This window comes from Xenopus laevis, chromosome 2S (assembly GCF_017654675.1).
Source record: "Xenopus laevis strain J_2021 chromosome 2S, Xenopus_laevis_v10.1, whole genome shotgun sequence".
NCBI classification, from domain to species: Eukaryota; Metazoa; Chordata; class Amphibia; order Anura; family Pipidae; genus Xenopus; species Xenopus laevis.
The window spans coordinates 102,786,395-102,804,449 of record NC_054374.1 but is presented as its reverse complement, the minus strand read 5'-3'; the positions used below and the strand labels follow the sequence as shown (position 1 = coordinate 102,804,449).

At 38.7% G+C, this 18,055-nt stretch overlaps 1 pseudogene; it reads right to left on the bottom strand.

The window, feature by feature from the left end:
- Window positions 1-18,055, bottom strand: part of LOC108708955 — a 52,795-nt pseudogene that overhangs the window by 20,774 nt on the left and 13,966 nt on the right.

The window sequence follows — 18,055 nt, the reverse complement described above, 5'->3', positions numbered from 1 at the left end:
GGGATGAAAGGCAGAAGGCAGGAAGAGAATTAATGTAGCATACAGTCTAAAGGCAATGCTACAACCGTGATTAAGTAGAAAAGTTAAAAGGCACAGATTTTCCACAGCCTCGCTGCGTGCAACCCATCCGTGTAACGAGTTGACAGGCCTAGCGCGTCCTCTCCATCATCCACTCCGACAGCTAAAACGCAGCACTGCATTCTTTTTCAGAGAAAATTTGCGTCTGCAACATGAAGCGTTGTACATTATTTCTTAGCACTGCGGGGGGCTTAAGTCCATATGGAACCTTCACAAATATTACCACAGATCAAACCGGCGGCGTCTCCAGGCAGATTTGACATACCTATTTAAATGAACAGCAGGGGTCCTGCGGCTGCCGGAGGCTGAGCAAGAGAGAGAGAAACCTCGGTGGAAAGTGTACCGCAGCTCCATTACTCAGCAAAGGCACTCTCTGCATTTATCACCCGTTTCATTTCTTCCAGGGCAGGGAAACTCATTTGCTCAAGGTCAATGATAACATCGAACAACTTACATAGGAAGCATCATATAAACCTGCACACACAGCAATGATGTATTTATATTGTATGTGTTCTGGTACATGCACAGAATCGCATACACCATCAAAATGCATTAATAAAATATATCTCAGGATTTTTTTTATCGCACTTTAATAAATCTCTTTTTTTCTGTTCTAATTCGTGTTATACATTTTCTATAATATCATTTGCACAAACATTTGTGATAGCCTAAAATAGATTTAATTTTTTAACATTTCTTATGAATGACTACATTTTTAAAGGATATGGATTACCAAAATGCAGCCAGGCAGCCCTCCAGCAGTTAACCCCCCCCCCCCGCACACCTAGACAGCTTGAGGCCTACAGCTTGGACATTTAATATGAGTCAAAGCAAACAAGGAGCATTCAAGACAGCAAACACAGATAAATGGAAGAAATAGTACCAAATGATTTTAGAGGAATGAGGGGCCCACTGAACCACATAAACTGCACCACACACCGTAGTGTTCCTGCAGCCTGAATTATAAGATAATTACTTTCTGTTCTGTTGCATCTTCCTCTCATATGGCTGTTTGCCAGTATAGAACAGAAAATGGAATGGACATCTTCTCCCCACTGAATTGCTGTTGAAACAAACAAAATAAAACATTTACTGAACACGAAAATTATTCATATTCATATTTTTAAAAATAATCAGGGGGAATGTAATAAAAGTTATGCCTTTGCATGAACAAATTTTGCTTTGCGCTAATTTAATATAGCTTTTACGAACCCGGAAACTGTTGACCACTTCCGACTGTAGAAGACCGTTTGCGAATTTTATAGTTTGCGGAAATGCGCAGTAAATGTAATAAAACTTCTTACTGAAAAGGTTACTTAGCTCAACAAAGAAGGACCGCTCAAGGTTCACTCTCCCTTTTTGCTGCTCCAATCGGGTGCTCAGTCCGCAGCGTCCCCACTGCTGAAATCCAATTATGATTAAGGGAGTGATTCCCGAAACGCGTAGGGCGTTGGATCCTTACAGGAGTATGGAATAATACTATATTCCTTTGTACCGGAGTGCCGTCCTTTTTCTTGGTACTTACTGAAAAGGTTGTTATGTTTGCTCCAATAGATTACGACAACTTCAAACTCTTCATAAAAAAAATTATGTTACTCCATAAGACAAGAGGCGGACTGGTAGTGCCAAATCTGTACCATTACTATAGAGTGGCAAGATGTGCCCAAATTCCTCCGATACACGGAGGAGCTCAAACTCCCCTGTGGGTGAGTATAGAAAAAAGCCTAGTAAAACTGGCCTTGATATTAAGCTTATTGTGGAACCCACTGACGAATATAAAGAGCTGTAAATCTGCATCGCCTCTAACCTACTGTATGATCCAGTTATGGGACACATTAAAATTCAAATATTGATTGACATCAAAACTGTCTGGGATGACCCCAATACACGGAACCATTCTTTTCCCCCCAGGCCAAAAAAGGGAGCTATAATGTAATTGTCATGGAAACCTCACAAACTATTTCATAGAGCATACTTTGTACCAGAGCGAATTCACCGCATATACCCAACTCACCCCTCTATTTTAGGAACTGTCCAACAAAAGGAACGGTATGGCATACATGGTGGAACTGCCCGGTCACCCAAAATGTATGGAAAAAGGTCTCTTCTATCCTCTCAAAACTTTCACATACCCACAGTGAACCTTGGCCTAAAGTCATGCTCCTGGGACACAAACTAAGCGGCATAAATAACTCTGTACAACAATTAACGCAATATATATGTATGGCAAAGAGGATCCACATAGCAGCACAATGGAAGTCAAATTGCCTTTCCATCACCAATGGGCAGAGCGTCTTCCCCCATGGATACTACTGGGAGAGGGCACCATAAATATTTTGTTTGTGGACACTGAACTGAATATGCAGTCTGATATGATTGGACCTAAAGAGCACAGGACGGAACTAGGGGAAGGCAGAGTAGTCACGTGCCTACGGTGCAAAGCCAGGGGGGGGCGCCAGGCACGTATCTTATCTGCCTTCTACTCCTAGTCCGGTCCCCCCTCTCCTTATCGATTCTCGCTTCCGGGCATGTGTCGATGTGCGCATGCGTCAATTTGCTCATGCGCGCTCCCAGTCGGCACCGCGGCCACCCAAGTTGCCTAGGGCGCCTGCCCGGTGTGGCACGGCACATTGTTTTCTTTTTACTTTGGTTTCTTTATTTCCCTGTTCTCCCCCCTTTCCTTTTCTTTTTTGGTACTATGATATTTAATAAATGAACATGTAAATTATACTGTGACGCTACATAAAACAAAAAGAAAAACTACTAAAAATAAAATAGGATAAAGAGCTTGAAAGGAAATGTGTCTGCTTCCAGCATAATGGGGAAGGATACATATACAAGTGTTCTGTATCCAGAATTCTGTAGAACACAGTGCCTTAAGGCTATCAAGTAGCATTTCAAGATAAAAACCAACCAATAGGCTTATTTTGCCACCTACATGGATTTATGCTTGCTTTGTTACCATCATGTACAGGTTATGTGGTATTATTACAGACATATAGAAAATCAGTCAGAAATTAATATTTAGTTTAAGAAACAAGGTTAAATAGGGAAATGGAAGTGCCATTATTTTTCTGAAAAACGGGGTTCTGGCTAATGGCCTATACAGTAGCTATATCAATAAATAAGGCTGGTTGGAGCAGACTATTCTACACCAATATTTTAAACAGAGGGCTTGGCTACTTTGTCTTGTTAAAGTGCATCAGAGCTTACAAAGTACCCTAAGGCCTCTTATACTGTACATAATGTTTGGTAATGTGTTTCCTTGCTGTGGAGCTTTCATGTGCAGGAGTAACTGCAGCCTCTTGTTTTCAATCCCCTTGTAATTACTGTGGTGCAGACAAGCACCTAATGCAGGCAGAACACATCAAGTTGCACTCCATCTGCATTTGGCGCTTGCCTGCTCCACAGTGGGTACAGCCTAATAGCAAATACAAGCCTATGTTTCTTCCTGCGTTCTAGGACAGGGGAATGCTCATCCATATTCCAACTTCAGAGATTCTGTGCTTTACTGGCACTACACTAACAGCCGTGATCAGTTTGCAACAATGGTGGCTTTGGTATGGACTAAATAATTCACTTTATCCACACATTATTAAGGTATTGCAGGTTTTCTAGCCATTTGATTAATGTATTAATGTACTGATTACAGGACCCTTTTTCCCCCTGTGCACTTCCATCTCTAGTTATATTGTCCCTAGGCTATATGATTGTAGTGGTAAGTGCTTGTGTAAGTACTTACTGTTGTTCTTGACATACAGGTGCATCTATAGATTTCTAGATTAGAGTTTTTTTAAACTTAAAGAAAATCTTGTGGCAGTAACACATTTATTTTATTTAGCTCTTAAATCCTTTCTTCATGCTTCCTTTTATGAGAAGTACCCTAAAGGTTTGGCTAACACTTTAACTGGCACCAGGCTAGCCTCCCTTGTAAAGCCAACAGTCTGGCACATAAATGTGCACACATGATGTGCTCGGTAATAGATCCCGGCCTTTAAGTGGGGAACACATGCTCCGAAAAACAATGACAAGTAAAAACCAGATAAAACATCTTTTCTTTATAATGTTGCCAACATGTTACCAAAGTCTGAGTTTCACTCAGTATTTAGAAAATGGTTTAATTTATCTTAAGGCAATATCCACAGGATGAAAGATGGCAAATCCTGCACTCTGGGGAAGCAGCAGGATGCCACTTGCACAAGCCATGCATCAAACTATTGGCCAAAGGCTGTAAATTCACATAAGACAATGGTCATGCCCCCCACAAAGGGAGACCCTACTAGAGTAGCACCCTTGAAAGCTTTCATAAAAATAAATTACTCAAGATTTATTTTAAAGGGGGATAAAAATGACCAATTATGGTTTAAGAAAGCAATAAATGTTTTGTGCGTCATTTCTTGCAAAGTAAAACAATGGTACCACAATGTCCCATGGGATGCTTCTTTCAAATACGATTGTTCTGCAAGATCTATCACACATTTATTTTAGGATTTCTAAAAATATATTGTGTCAAAACTTTTAAAATCACAAACGGTCGCCACCCTTTGTGTTCAGTGTCCTCTAGTACTCGTGTTTTTCAGATGAGCCTTCCTTGTATCCAAGGTCTTACTGCACTTGCAGGTGATTATCCCTGCCATATTAGAAAGCAGCAACAGCAGCAGCTAGATGCCCAAAATTAGCTGGTTGTTTTTTAGAGCTAACATGGGTGCTCCCTCTCACATATATAAAAACAAAAATAGAGTTGAACCCCCATTTTACATTTTTATCAGGGGTCCAAACAATATCCTGTATTCAGTTTTTCTTTAAAATGCAAAACTGTACTGAGTTAATGGGATATGCAGATGTGTCACCTAACACTAGTTATACGTTATTTGGTAATTACCACAGGAGCTGTAAACTAAATTGAAATTTGCTGTTTACAGGAGGATACAGGTTTTTTTTCACAAAAAACATTGCGTATTATGATAAATAGATTATGCTGATTGGAGCAACATTGCAGAGAATATATATACCGAAGAAAGTTCCTATGTACAAGTTATTCTGAATTGAGAAAGCCAGTTGGATGACTGGTGAAACTTCTTCAAGGAAAAAAAACACAGCAAGTCCAGTTGATTTGACTTATTTCTACAGATATACCATGACCTGAATGAATGAGAATCTTCACAAACATTTTACAAAAAATGCTCGAAAAAATGGGGTAAATCCCTGGGAAAGCATTAGAATGCACTATATGTTAGAATATATTATCTTAGGACCACAAGAAAATGTGTAAAATGCAGGAATGTATATATGAGGTTTGACTGTATTTAAGTAATTAAAGGGAAAGGAAAGGTGAAATCACTAGGGGTGACAAATGTTAGGCCCCCCCCCACCAGTGAAAAGGCAGACTTTTTGATCAAGCAAAAAAAAAAAACAACTTAGTTTTTTCGCTTTACTGCACATCTGCAACTTAGGCAAAAAATGAAGAGGAAAAAAGATCTCTCCATGCACCAGCTCAGTACCCCAGGCTGGTGGTGTTTTCTGCCAACAGGAGCACCGCCAAGGGTATCATAATGTGTCAAACATTCCTTCCTTTCAAGCTGCAACGGCTGAACGTTTTACTGTACTTTGCTAAATGCGTTTTACATGCAACTGTTGATGGTCTTGAATTCTATTTTAAGATAAAAAAAAGCTGCATAAAAAAATTACCCTGTTTGGGTTATTGTAAAATTGCACCTTTTTTATATTAGGCCAGCTGAATGAGCTCATGTCAAAAAGGTGGTATTTTCCACTTTTAACAAGCTGACAAGTACAAGTAAAAAAGTAGGAATAAACTGCTTACCTCTCTGTTTTGGAAAAATGTCCTCTGGATGCTATAAAACAGAAAGCAGCACATTAGGATAGCAATGATAATCTCAACACAATTTGCAAACTACACAGTGTAAAAAGTATGCTGCCAGTTATCACCTTTCTGCATTAAAAAAAAAGTGTAAAGAGATTTTCATGCAGAGAACTCTGACAAGCTTGCCTGCTAGAGGTTTCTGGATTTATTGACTTAATTGGCAAATGAGCTTAATTGAAATTTGCAGAAAATACGTAACTGCTAAATCACTTTTAAGGATGTAGTTTTTTTTCAGATGATAGTTGGACACATCGGTCAAGTTAATGTGTTACCATAAAGCTACTCCAGTGTATCTCATTTCCTTCCCCAAAGCACCAGTATCACTGCAGAACACATTATAACAAGAATACTATGTCCATTACAGGCAGTTCTCAGGTTTTGAAATAGATAGGGTCTGTAGGTTTGTTCTTAAGTTGAATTTGTATGTAAGTCGAAACATATACATTTACTTATTAAATGCAACTTAGGGGTCCGTTTACTAAAGTGCGGTAAATCTGACTTTAAGTTTCCGCATGTTATCGCTGAGAATATTTTTACGCCAGAATATTCGCAGCGACTAAGTTTACTAAGCAGCGATACGCTCAGAAGTCATTGCGATCACTTGCGGTAACTACGTTAAGGAACCATCTTACGTTAGCGGTAATTTTAGCGAGTTGCGAATATTCTGGCGAAAAATTAAGTTTTTGCGAATATTTATGCTATAAAATAGTCTTGTTTTATGGCGGTTATTATGGCAATTTTTACTGTGACATTTATGGCCAGAAATGCATCTTCAAAACTCATAAACTTTATTGACTAATGATAATACCATCCAACAACATTACCAGAGTAACATCAATCAAACATGTCTGCATCATATAAACCCTTCTGCCAATAGAATCATAGGAACAAGAAATGATACCAGTCAATCTCTTTGCTTCATAGAAATGCACAGTTTAATGTAGCCAATCACAATGAAACCAAAAAAGTGTAGAGGCTGATGAATCCTTGGACTGTGATGCCGCTGCCAATAATACGACTCTGAGCTGAAACTGCTGCTGTTGCAACAGATAGAAGCAGAAGCCAAAACATCCTGTCAGCAATAGCTACAGCTAATAGCTATCTCTCTCTCCTGTCAGCAAAGAATGATGGGTAAAAAAAATAAGTATTATGGGATATTTCCTGCCCATTAAGAATTTTCTGGCGAAAAAAATACTTTTACGCCACTACATAGGTGGCGGTAAAAGTTCGCGAATATTCTGGCGTTAATTTTGTCTTTAGCACATTTCGCTGTTTAGTAAACCATGCGTTAATGTGTACGTAGCGTTATTTTCAGCGAATGCGATAACTGGCGAACAATTATTCTTGCGCAAGAAAATTCGCAAATTTATATTTACCGCAGGTTAGTAAACTGGCGATAACATATTTGGCGACAATTCTGTCTATATATTGTGCGAATATTTTTAACGCACTTTAGTAAACGGACCCCTTAGACTGATGTCTGTCTTAAAATAGTATTTGTTTTTACCTTTCTGTGCTCCGCAGTAGACAACACATGCCAGAGGGGGTTTGGGGCAGGTGGTTTATTAAAGCTAAATGCTAATAAAGGCCAAGCAAACCACAGTACATTACTGTAATAGCCTCTGTTTGTAAGTGTGAGTTGTATGTATGTCGGCTGTTTGTAACCCGGGGACAGCCTGTATATGCAATGAACACTCCACTTTTAGAACAGGGCTGAATACATAATGCGATTGTATATGAAAACAGGAACTGGATAATGTAGGTTTCTTATTCTTATGATATTAAACAAGGATATAGCCATTATCTTACTCTGGATAGATATGTTTGTTTCTCATATAGATCTAAATTTTTTTAGTGAAAGAAGTGAAGCTAAAAGACTAGCAGCTAGCTAGTCTTTTAGCTTCTAGCGCCCTTTAATGTAGAGTCCTGCATCTGGTTGTATAACTACGGAATACCTGCAAAGGGGTCAGGTTTTGGGCATAAAGTTCAGATTCCCTTATCATGCGGGTAGTTTGTGGGTAACCATCCTGGGTACCTAGCTAAGATGCAGGACTGTTACCTCCCAGCCTCCCTTGAGGTTATTGCACAATTTGTTCCTTTAACCATCTGATTAGGCTCCAGCATGACATCACTTCTTTCACTGACCTTTAATCTGAGCTTCTAAGACTATACAGGACTATGAACAATTATTCTCTCTAAACCTGAATCTAGCTAGCCTACACTAGTAATTGCTTTAAATACCGTAGGGTTGCAATCACAAGTTTGAAATCATCTTCTACAGATGGATTTGGCAATATTTAAATAAAACGTTCATGCTAATAATTTTTGAAGTGTTCCAGTGATCACATCCATCATCCCTTAACAACTTGGGAACTTTTATCTCATTAATACTTTTATTAGAAATGACCAAAGAGTAACTATTTATACTACGGGGGAAAGTAATTCTTTTCGAGACATTGTTGCACGCACTAGTACTACTTCCGCTAAAAGAAATATGATTACACATTCTTTGCAAAATTACCTTCATAATTGGTCGTGCCCTCTTATCAAATAAGCCAGAAGGTAAAAGATAAGCAATGGCTCTCTGAAAAAGAACATAATTACACCATTATTAACATCATGGCAATCCCTGAAAAAAATGAATATACTTACTTGTCTATTAATACTATATTAATACTATGAAACATTATTGCTGCATACCTTAAAGGGACACTTGCGCAAAATTCTTTTTTTTTTTTTTTTTTGTAAAATCTTTAAAAAGACTCAGCACTGCATTAAAATTCAATTACTTTGATCTATCAATTTGTCTTGCTTATACTTCTTGTTATGTATCTATATCACTGATTGTGTGCTGATCATCAAAACAATATGTTTAATAATGGCACACACAAATGAAAATCTATACAAAAGTATAAATATATACATTGTGTATATATATATATATATATATATATATATATATATATATATATATATACACAAACAGCAAAAAAGGTCCGCACTCTCAGGTCTTAAATAAATTGTAAAAAAGTTTTATAGTAAATGCGAGACTCGCATTTACATTAAAACTTTTTTACAATTTATTTAAGACCTGAGAGTGCGGACCTTTTTTGCTGTTTGTATATTGAAATTTTGGACACTGCACCCAGGCAATTTGAACCATTTATCGAGAGTGCTGGCTACTTCGTGGACTATATATACGTATATATCAGTGCAAAATATCAAAGAGAAACTCGGGACATTTCAGTAAGAAGCCCTGGAATGCGGGCTGAGCTGTCAAAATCAGGACTGTCCCACAGAACACGGGACAGTTGGGAGGTATGCATGTGCATCTCCATCAAAGTGGAAATGAATTGAGATCTGCTTGCTCCCATCTACGTCACACCATACATATGTTAAAACCTGAAATAAATTCAATAAAAGAAAAAAAAATATCATTGTGGTAGAATCTTATAAATATCGAATGACATCTTCTCTGCACGACATCTCATATTTTCCGAAGCTGATTGTAATTAGAGAGACCAGGCTGACTCATTCTTACTTTAGAAGGTGTCTTTTCCAAAATGGATTTTACTTTGCAAAATCATAGCAACATTAGGTAAGTTCTTCTTGTTATTAATTTACTACTGGAGAATTTTACTCAAGTGTTTTGCACATTTGTCATCTTCAACAGCCAGGATAATGGTAAGAAAAGCAAATCTGCTAAACGTTACTTTTAGGTTTATACATGCTTGCCAGAGTACTAGAAGGTCTCCTGGTGGACCCCAGCATAGACCCATTCAAATTATAATATAAGATAATATAAGATTTTCTTTTTCAAATGAATGTTGTGATATACAGACTGACTTTAGCATTATCTTACAGCCCACACTTCCATTCATATTCCATTCAATAGCACAATTTAATTTGCATGAACAACCAAAATTGTATGGAGATTTTATTTTATTTTACAGTGTGCCATCCTGTGATTACCTGTTATCTACTGTCAGGGAGCCGGGAGGTCCCTCCAGGGAGGTAGTCAGGATCGAGGAGGAAGCCCTCTTGAGGGAGCAAGGTCGCGGTGTCCAAAGGGTTAATCAAAGAGTAGTCGGGATCCAGGCAAGAGTTCACAGGCAGGCAGAAATCAGCAAAGTCCAGGCAAAGGGTCAGGATATCAATCAGGAACAAGATTTAGCAAATAAGCTCACAGGAAACCCAGGATACACTTAGGGAAAGTATTCCTATACTTGGGCGCCATTCTGGCGTCTAGATGGCATTTTTATTTTGAATTTGGCGCCATTGTGACGTCATTGACGTCCTTGCGCCATCGTTGGCGCGCTGACATCATCGCGCCGGCGCCACTACCCACGTGGCGGCCATGGGCGCGCCATTTTGGGAGCGAAGCCGGCAGGGGAGGACGCGCCGCCCGGAGCTCCAGGACCTGCTCCGGGCGGCGATCGTGACATCTACATGCCACTAACACAAAGGTGTCAATTAGTCTTGTAGGCCAAATAGTGGCTACTGTATAACGGCAGCACCCTTTTCTTTAATGGTGGTCTTATGCCTTTGAAAAATGTGTGTTCGCCTGAGCAATCTCTATACTCTAGAGTTCATGGTCCGCCATTTGTGGTGCATTATGGTGGCTTGAAACTTTTATGATTATAACTTTGTAACTAAAACCACCTGTGCAAAAGTAAATTTCAGTCCTGAAAAAACGTGAAATTTGCAAACAAGTTTTTCGAGAATTTGATTCGAGTTTGCAGTTCGATCCCATTCACCCTAGTTTGCAAAATTCTAATTTTTTGATAAATTGCAGTTGGTCGAATCTTAGTCAAATTTCAAGTTTTTACCAACCCCCATGAACTCGAAATTTGACCCTTTATAAATCTGCGTTAACTGTTGATCAGTCCTGAACATCGACTCGGAGGAATATCAGCCCATTTTTCCATACAGAACAGCTCTCGGATGTTGGTGGGTTTCCTCACATGATCCACATGATCCACTCTCTTTTGGCCTTTCCACAACATTTCAATTAGATTAAGGTCAGGACTTTGACTTGGCCATTCCAGATCATTCACTTTATACTTCTTAACCATCTTTCATAGAACAAATGTATTTAGGATCGTTGTCTTGCTGCATGACCCACTGTTTTCTGAGATCTAGTTCACAGACAGATGTCTTGACATTTTTCTGTAGAATTCTCTGGTATAGTTCAGAGTTCATTGTTCCATCAATGATGGCAAGGCATCCAGGCCCAGAAGCAACAAAACAGGACCAAACCAAACCCAGAACACTCTAACCACCATGTTTAACAGATAGTAAAAGGTTATTTTGCTAGAATGCAGTGTTTTTCTTTCTCCAAATGCAACACTCCTCATTTAAGCAAAAAAGTTAAGATTTTGGCTTCATCCGTCCTCAAGACTTTCTCCCAGTATTGTTCTGGTTTGTCCACATGATCTTTAGCAAGCATATTTTTGGGGGAGATCAGTGGCTTTCTCCTTGCTATCCTGCCATACACACTGAAGCTGTTCAGTGTTCAAGTGATGGTGGACTCATGAACATCAAAATTCACCAATGTTAGACAGGCTTTCAGTTGCTTAGAAGTTACCCTGGGTTCCTTTGTAACCTCTCAGACTACAACCCCTTGCAGTTGGAGCTATCTTTGATGGGCAACCACTTCTGGGTAGGGTAGCAACAGTCCTGAACTTCCTCCATTTGTACACACTCTGTCTGACTGTCGATTGGTGGGGTCCAAATCTTTTCCAGCTTTATGGGCATCAACAACTCTTCTTGTGTTGTATGAGTGATCAGACTTTGCTGGATCCCCATTCCTTAAATAAAACAGGGTCTCTCACTTACATCTAATTGTCATCACATTGACTAAAAACTCCAGACTCCGATTTCACCCTCAAATTATATGATAATCCTAAGGATTCACTTGTATATGTAAAGCTGTTTTTAAGTCTACAAAATGAAGCCCAGTTGGAACAGGGGAAAATAAACACATGTATGTAAATAAATGTGTAACCACATTAAGACACAAAAAGTGTTTTAAAATGTTAAACACCACAATACAATAGGAATTCCTTATGGCCACAAGAATTTCTATTTTAATTGGATGAGGTCCCAGTGCATTGATGTATAATATGCTGATTTATTATAATGACTTTTAGAATAAAAAAAACTGACATTGACAGATATGTGGCAAGCACAATTCAATCATACCCAAAAGGAAATTATGGATTAATTACACAACAGTAAAAGTTGACAATTACAAATTTGTGATTATCTTCTCTTATGGAACTTAGCAAATCTGAGTGCACAAATACATCAATGTCTGCAGCGCATGTGTTTTTACATGCCCTCATCATTATAAAAATAAGCAATAAATAACTTAGTGTTGTAAGATTTAAAAAAGAAAAAAGGAGTTATAGGAACAGATACTTGTTACCCCAGTTCAAAAGCAGCTGTTTGTTTTTGTCATGTTCCAAATCTCCCCATTTGCAGTATTACATACTTTTTGCATGTGTACATAGAATATGTTCTAGCTGCCATATTACATATGTTACACTGTTGTAGTTGTCATTGAGAACATCTGAGCTGAATATTCAGTTTGACAGTTCCTAATCATATATATAAATTTAGCTTTTTACACAATAATCTAAGCTACCATACTTGCTCAGTTTATGGCACACGGTTTCCTTATCCAGAAAGCTCTGAATTATAGGAAGGCCATCTCCCATAGAGTCCATTTTAAGAAAATAATTCTAACTTTTAAAAAGTATTTCCTTTTCTCTGTACAATAATAATAAAACAGTACGTTGTACTTGATTCTAACTAAGCTACATGAATCCATATTGCTGCCAAAATATCCTATTCGGTTTATTTAAGATTTGTAGCAGACTTAACGTGAAGATTCCTTATCTGGAAAATCCCAGGAAGTGTCTTCAGTGGTTCTAATTTAGTGGTTTTCTAAATTGCACTAATCCATATTTATAGCAAAACAATTAATTTGTATTATTTAAAAAATAAAATTATACACACATATATATCTTGGTGCTGTAAAAGAGAATTACACCCCCACTAATAAAAACCCCCTACCCTACATAGCCCCCCCCTCCCTGCTCCTCCCTGCATAGGTGATAACAGCTGTAAGTGCTCCTAATCCATTACTTACCTCTTGTTGCAGAGTAAGTGCAGTGGAGCTCACAGGTGCCATCTTCTGGCTCTTCGGTCTTCAGTCTTACAGTTCGCGGCAACTGCACATGTGCCAAAAGTGACAGAAATTGCCAAAGGAAAGGAAGAAATCATGAAAAAGACCAAAGAGCCGGAAGATGATGCCCGTGAGCTACGCTGCTCTGACTCTGCAACGAGAGGTAAATAATAGATATGGGGCACTTACAGATACCTGTGCGGGGAGGAGCAGGGAGGGGGAACTATGAAGGGTAGGGGATTTTATTAATGGGGGGTTGAATTCTCTTAACAATAAGGGGTCTTCACATAATTTGGATACCTTAAGTCTACTTAAGCATTAATTAAACCCAATAGGCTTGTTTTACCTCTCTATTTATCTGCCTTCGCCACCAGAGACTGTCACCTCGTCAGTCCATGATGAATACTGCTGCCATGCTTATACATCTCAGCAATCACTCCTCCTTTGCCATGCTACTCTGCCAACTGGCTTCCACTACCTTTCAGAATAAAATTCAAACTAACGACCCTGACATTCAAAGCAGTTCATAACTATGCCCCATCCTACATCTCTGAACTTATCTCTAGATACTCAGGCAACTGCTTACTATGCTTCTCTACTGACCTGCTCCTCAATAACTCTCTCATTACCCCCTCACATTTAAGACTTTGCAAGGGCTGCACTCCTCCTCTGGAATTCTCTCCCCCGGTCTGTCTGACTTTCACCCAACCTTTCTGCTTTCAAAAGATCTCTTAAAGGAAAACTATACCCCCAAAATGAACACTTAAGCAACAGATAGTTCATATCATATTAAGTGGCATATTAAAGAATCTTACCAAACTGGAATATATATTTAAGTAAATATTGCCCTTTTACATCTCTTGCCTTGAGCCACCATTTCGTGATGGTGTCTGTGCTGTCTCAGAGATCACCTGACCAGAAATACTTCAACTCTAACTGTAACAGGAAGAAGTGTGGAAGCAAAAGACACAACCCTGTCTGTTAATTGGCTCATGTGACCTAAATGTATGGTTTGTTTGGTATGTTTGTGAGTACAGTGAATCCTACGATCCCAGGGGGCGGCCCTTATTTTTTAAAATGGCAATTTTCTATTTATGATTACCCAATGGCACATACTACTAGAAAAGTATATTATTATGAAAATGGTTTATTTACATGAAGCAGGATTTTACATATGAGCTGTTTTATGCAATATCTTTTTATAGAGAGCTACATTGTTTGGGGGGTATAGTTTTCCTTTAAAACACACTTATTTAGAGAAGCATATCATGATGCTGTTTAGCTACCAAATGTAATACCATATGCTACACTTCTCATCTTGCTTATTTCGGATCTTGCTCACTACCACACCTTGTATCTCCTTGTATAGTAATATGACAACAAAGAGACTTTTATCCTGAGGGGTGTGACTTGGGGCCTATAAACTTGGCTGAGGATGTTGGGAGCGTGCAAGTTTGACATCTCAAACCAAGGTCCCCTGATCATTTGTGTCAGTTTCTGTTTGCTGCACTATTTATTTTTTCCTTTTATATTGTTTATAGCCTTGTGGAAAATGTTGGCCTCTTAGAAAACTATAATAATGATGCCACATATAATTTACACTTCATCCCTAAAGCAATGGAATTTTAGAAGACTAAGAATTGTGTGGAAAAGGTTCCTCAGTAAGACACACAGAACATATTGTATCAAGGTTGCTACCCAGAACAGATTCACAAAGGATGTTTCGTGTCTGAAGGACCATTCACTGCTGCCTACCCAACAGCACAGCAGCAGCAGGGGAAGTTGAGGGTTTGGACACAACATCCCAACATCAAGAGAGATCAGCCTCAGGAAAGCAGCAGGAGAGAGAGAGACAGAAAGTAATAAAAATCAAAAACACAAGTGGCTGGAAGAACAAAATGAATCATTAAAGTCTTGTTTACTTTATGATCTGTAAATTAAAAAAATAAAATAAATAAATACATGCATTGTAAAAATCTACTAGTTTCTGAACTAGGAAGGAACCCAAATTTAAAATGGTTTTAAACACAGTATTTCTCAAGCTGTGGGGAACTCACAATAATATTTAAGGAAATCATAATTTCTGATTACCAATCAAAAGTATCAGGACATTTGGTAAGCTAAATATTTATTTTCCGGTGGCTGAAACAGCGCTGGCGTCTAGTTTTTGACGCCGGCACCCGTTTTTTTTACGCCGGTGCCTGTTTTTGAAGCCAGCGTCCGTTTTTTCAGACGCCGGCGAATTTTTGCCGTGAATTTTCTCCGTCAATTTTCGCGGGCGTTTTGTGAATTTATTCGCTGGCGGCGAATCACGCAAATTCGCCGCGAATTCGCACCTGGCGAATAAATTCGCCCATCACTACTGATAATCTGTGGGGTCTGGCAAATGCCAGAGGGGCTGCTATAAGGTGCCATAGAAAGTCAGTATTTAGTGGGCTGGTGGGGGCTGTTTGGGCCTTTGTGTGGGCTGATTGGGCCTCTGTGTACCTGAAACGGCAGGGCCTATTTTAATTCTCAGTCCAGACCTGGTCACTGCCATGGGTAATGCTCAGCTTGGACAAGAAAAATGAGAGGTGCGACAGAATACCAATGTGGATAACTCACCAAGTAGAATCAGTGGTCCACAAGCACCAGACCCTCAGCTTCAGGGAGCGGCAAGTCGAAATTATACAGATAGTACAAGAAGGGCCATCCGACACTCAAAGGAACCTTCAGTTCCACCTCAAAGGGAATCGTGATGTACAGACTGGACACCTCCAGAGTGAATAATACAGCATATTCTGGAGTTTCCAAACTGTGGAAGAATTTCAAGAAATGCATGTGTCCAATATGTATGACTTCTTGTTTTGGATAACCGGTAGCACAAATTGTTGGCTATAGCTTAAAAATCTGGATCAGCTGCTGAAATGATTGGGTACCTGGGAAGTTTCTCAGGAGATCTGTGTATTTTCAACAAGGTAAAACAAACCTTTGGATAGGATGCAGTAGAATGGAACGTCCCTGATGCATTAATTAATCCAATCCAATCAAAGGCTAACGTTTTGCGCCAGTAGAACATCACCTAAAAAAAATTAACATTTCAACCCAAAAATGTAGCCGAGTGAAGAAACACCTGAGAGAGAGATAGTATAATTGCTAAAGATGGACTACATTTTGCACTTTTGTGTGGCATTGAGTAGGCTTACTGTTCTATATTATTTCTCCAGGACTATTACCCTGCTCTTACCTGCCTGTATTAAAATCAAATGTAGATCCCCTGTAGCAATAAATATTTTTTTTTTACAAGATTTTCCTGTCTTATTAGTAACACAGTCATTATTAATTAAAGGAACAGTAACACTAAAAATGAAAGTATTTTAAAATAATCAAAATATAATTTATTGTTGCCCTGCACTAGTAAAATTTTTGTTTCAGAAACTCCTAGCCATGTAGCCATAGGGCAGTCATTCAAGCTGGAAAAAGGAGAAAAGACACAGGCAGATAGATAGAATTTAACTGTATTTTGCAGAACTTTTCTTTTATATACTATGTAAGCTCAGCCTTTTCTCCTTTTTTTCAGCTTTGAATGGCTGCCCCATGTTTACGCAGCAGCTTTGTATCAACTATAGAAGAGCTTTTGAAACACAACAGTTTTACCAGTGCAGGGCAACACTACATTATAATTTCATTACACATTTTTTGGTGTTACTGTTCTTTTAACACACCGAAGTTGGCGTATTGGATAGATCAAACCAACTCTGCCTTTATTCTAAAATGGTCTCATTTACCTAATGTGGAATTGAAGAGTATCAAACATAACAAATCTGTTAACAGTAGCATATTTTAAGCAACAATCTTTGCTCTCCATCAGTGTGTGACTGGATATATTAATAATGATGTCTTCTTCATTCCTTTTTAGTTATTTGGTGACTATAATGGCATTTGCTTGATCTGGCTCTTCTGTGAATTCCCCCTGATGGGTCTTTGTTCATAGGGTTTTCTCTATGGTCTACACTCAACAACCAATGGCTAATGTGTCTGTTCTACTGACTCTTTTTCACTATAAAATATTTTAAACTATTACACGTGTATCCACTAAAATCCCTGTAAATCCCAATATATGTGTATTCGGTTTTGGAGTTGTGTATTTATTAATAACAACCCCATTACTCCAGATCTGGGATTTGAGAAATTCAAGTGGAGAGTCAAGGGTTGCATCAATTTTCAAAATGACAGCGAAGGAGTATACTGCAATCTGTGGTCTTAGCAAAGCATTAGGTCAGGACTGCTATCTCTATTAATTAGTTATCCCAGCTGGGCAGTGGGTAGGCAGCTGTTAAAGTGATCAATGACTTACCTAAATGCCATCTCGACTGATTCGCTGATAAATTACCAGCAATTGAGACTAATGTACAGGTGCTAATTTATTTAAACTGTTCTCTGGACTTTTCCATAGCATTAGAAACTGCATCTGGCACCTAATGTTAGCTGTCAGTTGTACTTAGTCATGCCTCTTCTAATGACTCTGTTCATTAAAAAAGAGTGCAAATTATGAAATATTGTGAAAAATGATACAGCAGATAAAATGGACACAGCAAATCAATTAAGAGAAATTTTCCTGCAGAATATTCACACCTAGCAGGAGGAGAACATGCAGGTTTCTGAACAAGAGCTGCGATAACAATTAAAAAGCAATTGAAAAGAACTTGGCAGTATTATTTATCAATCTGCTCACATTGCGGTGGTGAAAGGCAGTATCGGCAGGTTAAGAGAGAGGATTAATCCCCTCCCAGTGCTAAAAGCTTTCATTGCCAGCATTCTTGAGACCCCTACTGTGGCACAACCCTTGTTATGAAGTTTTATCCTTCTATACAGGCACTAGTCTCAGAAAACCCATTTATTTAATCAATGGCGAATAACATACT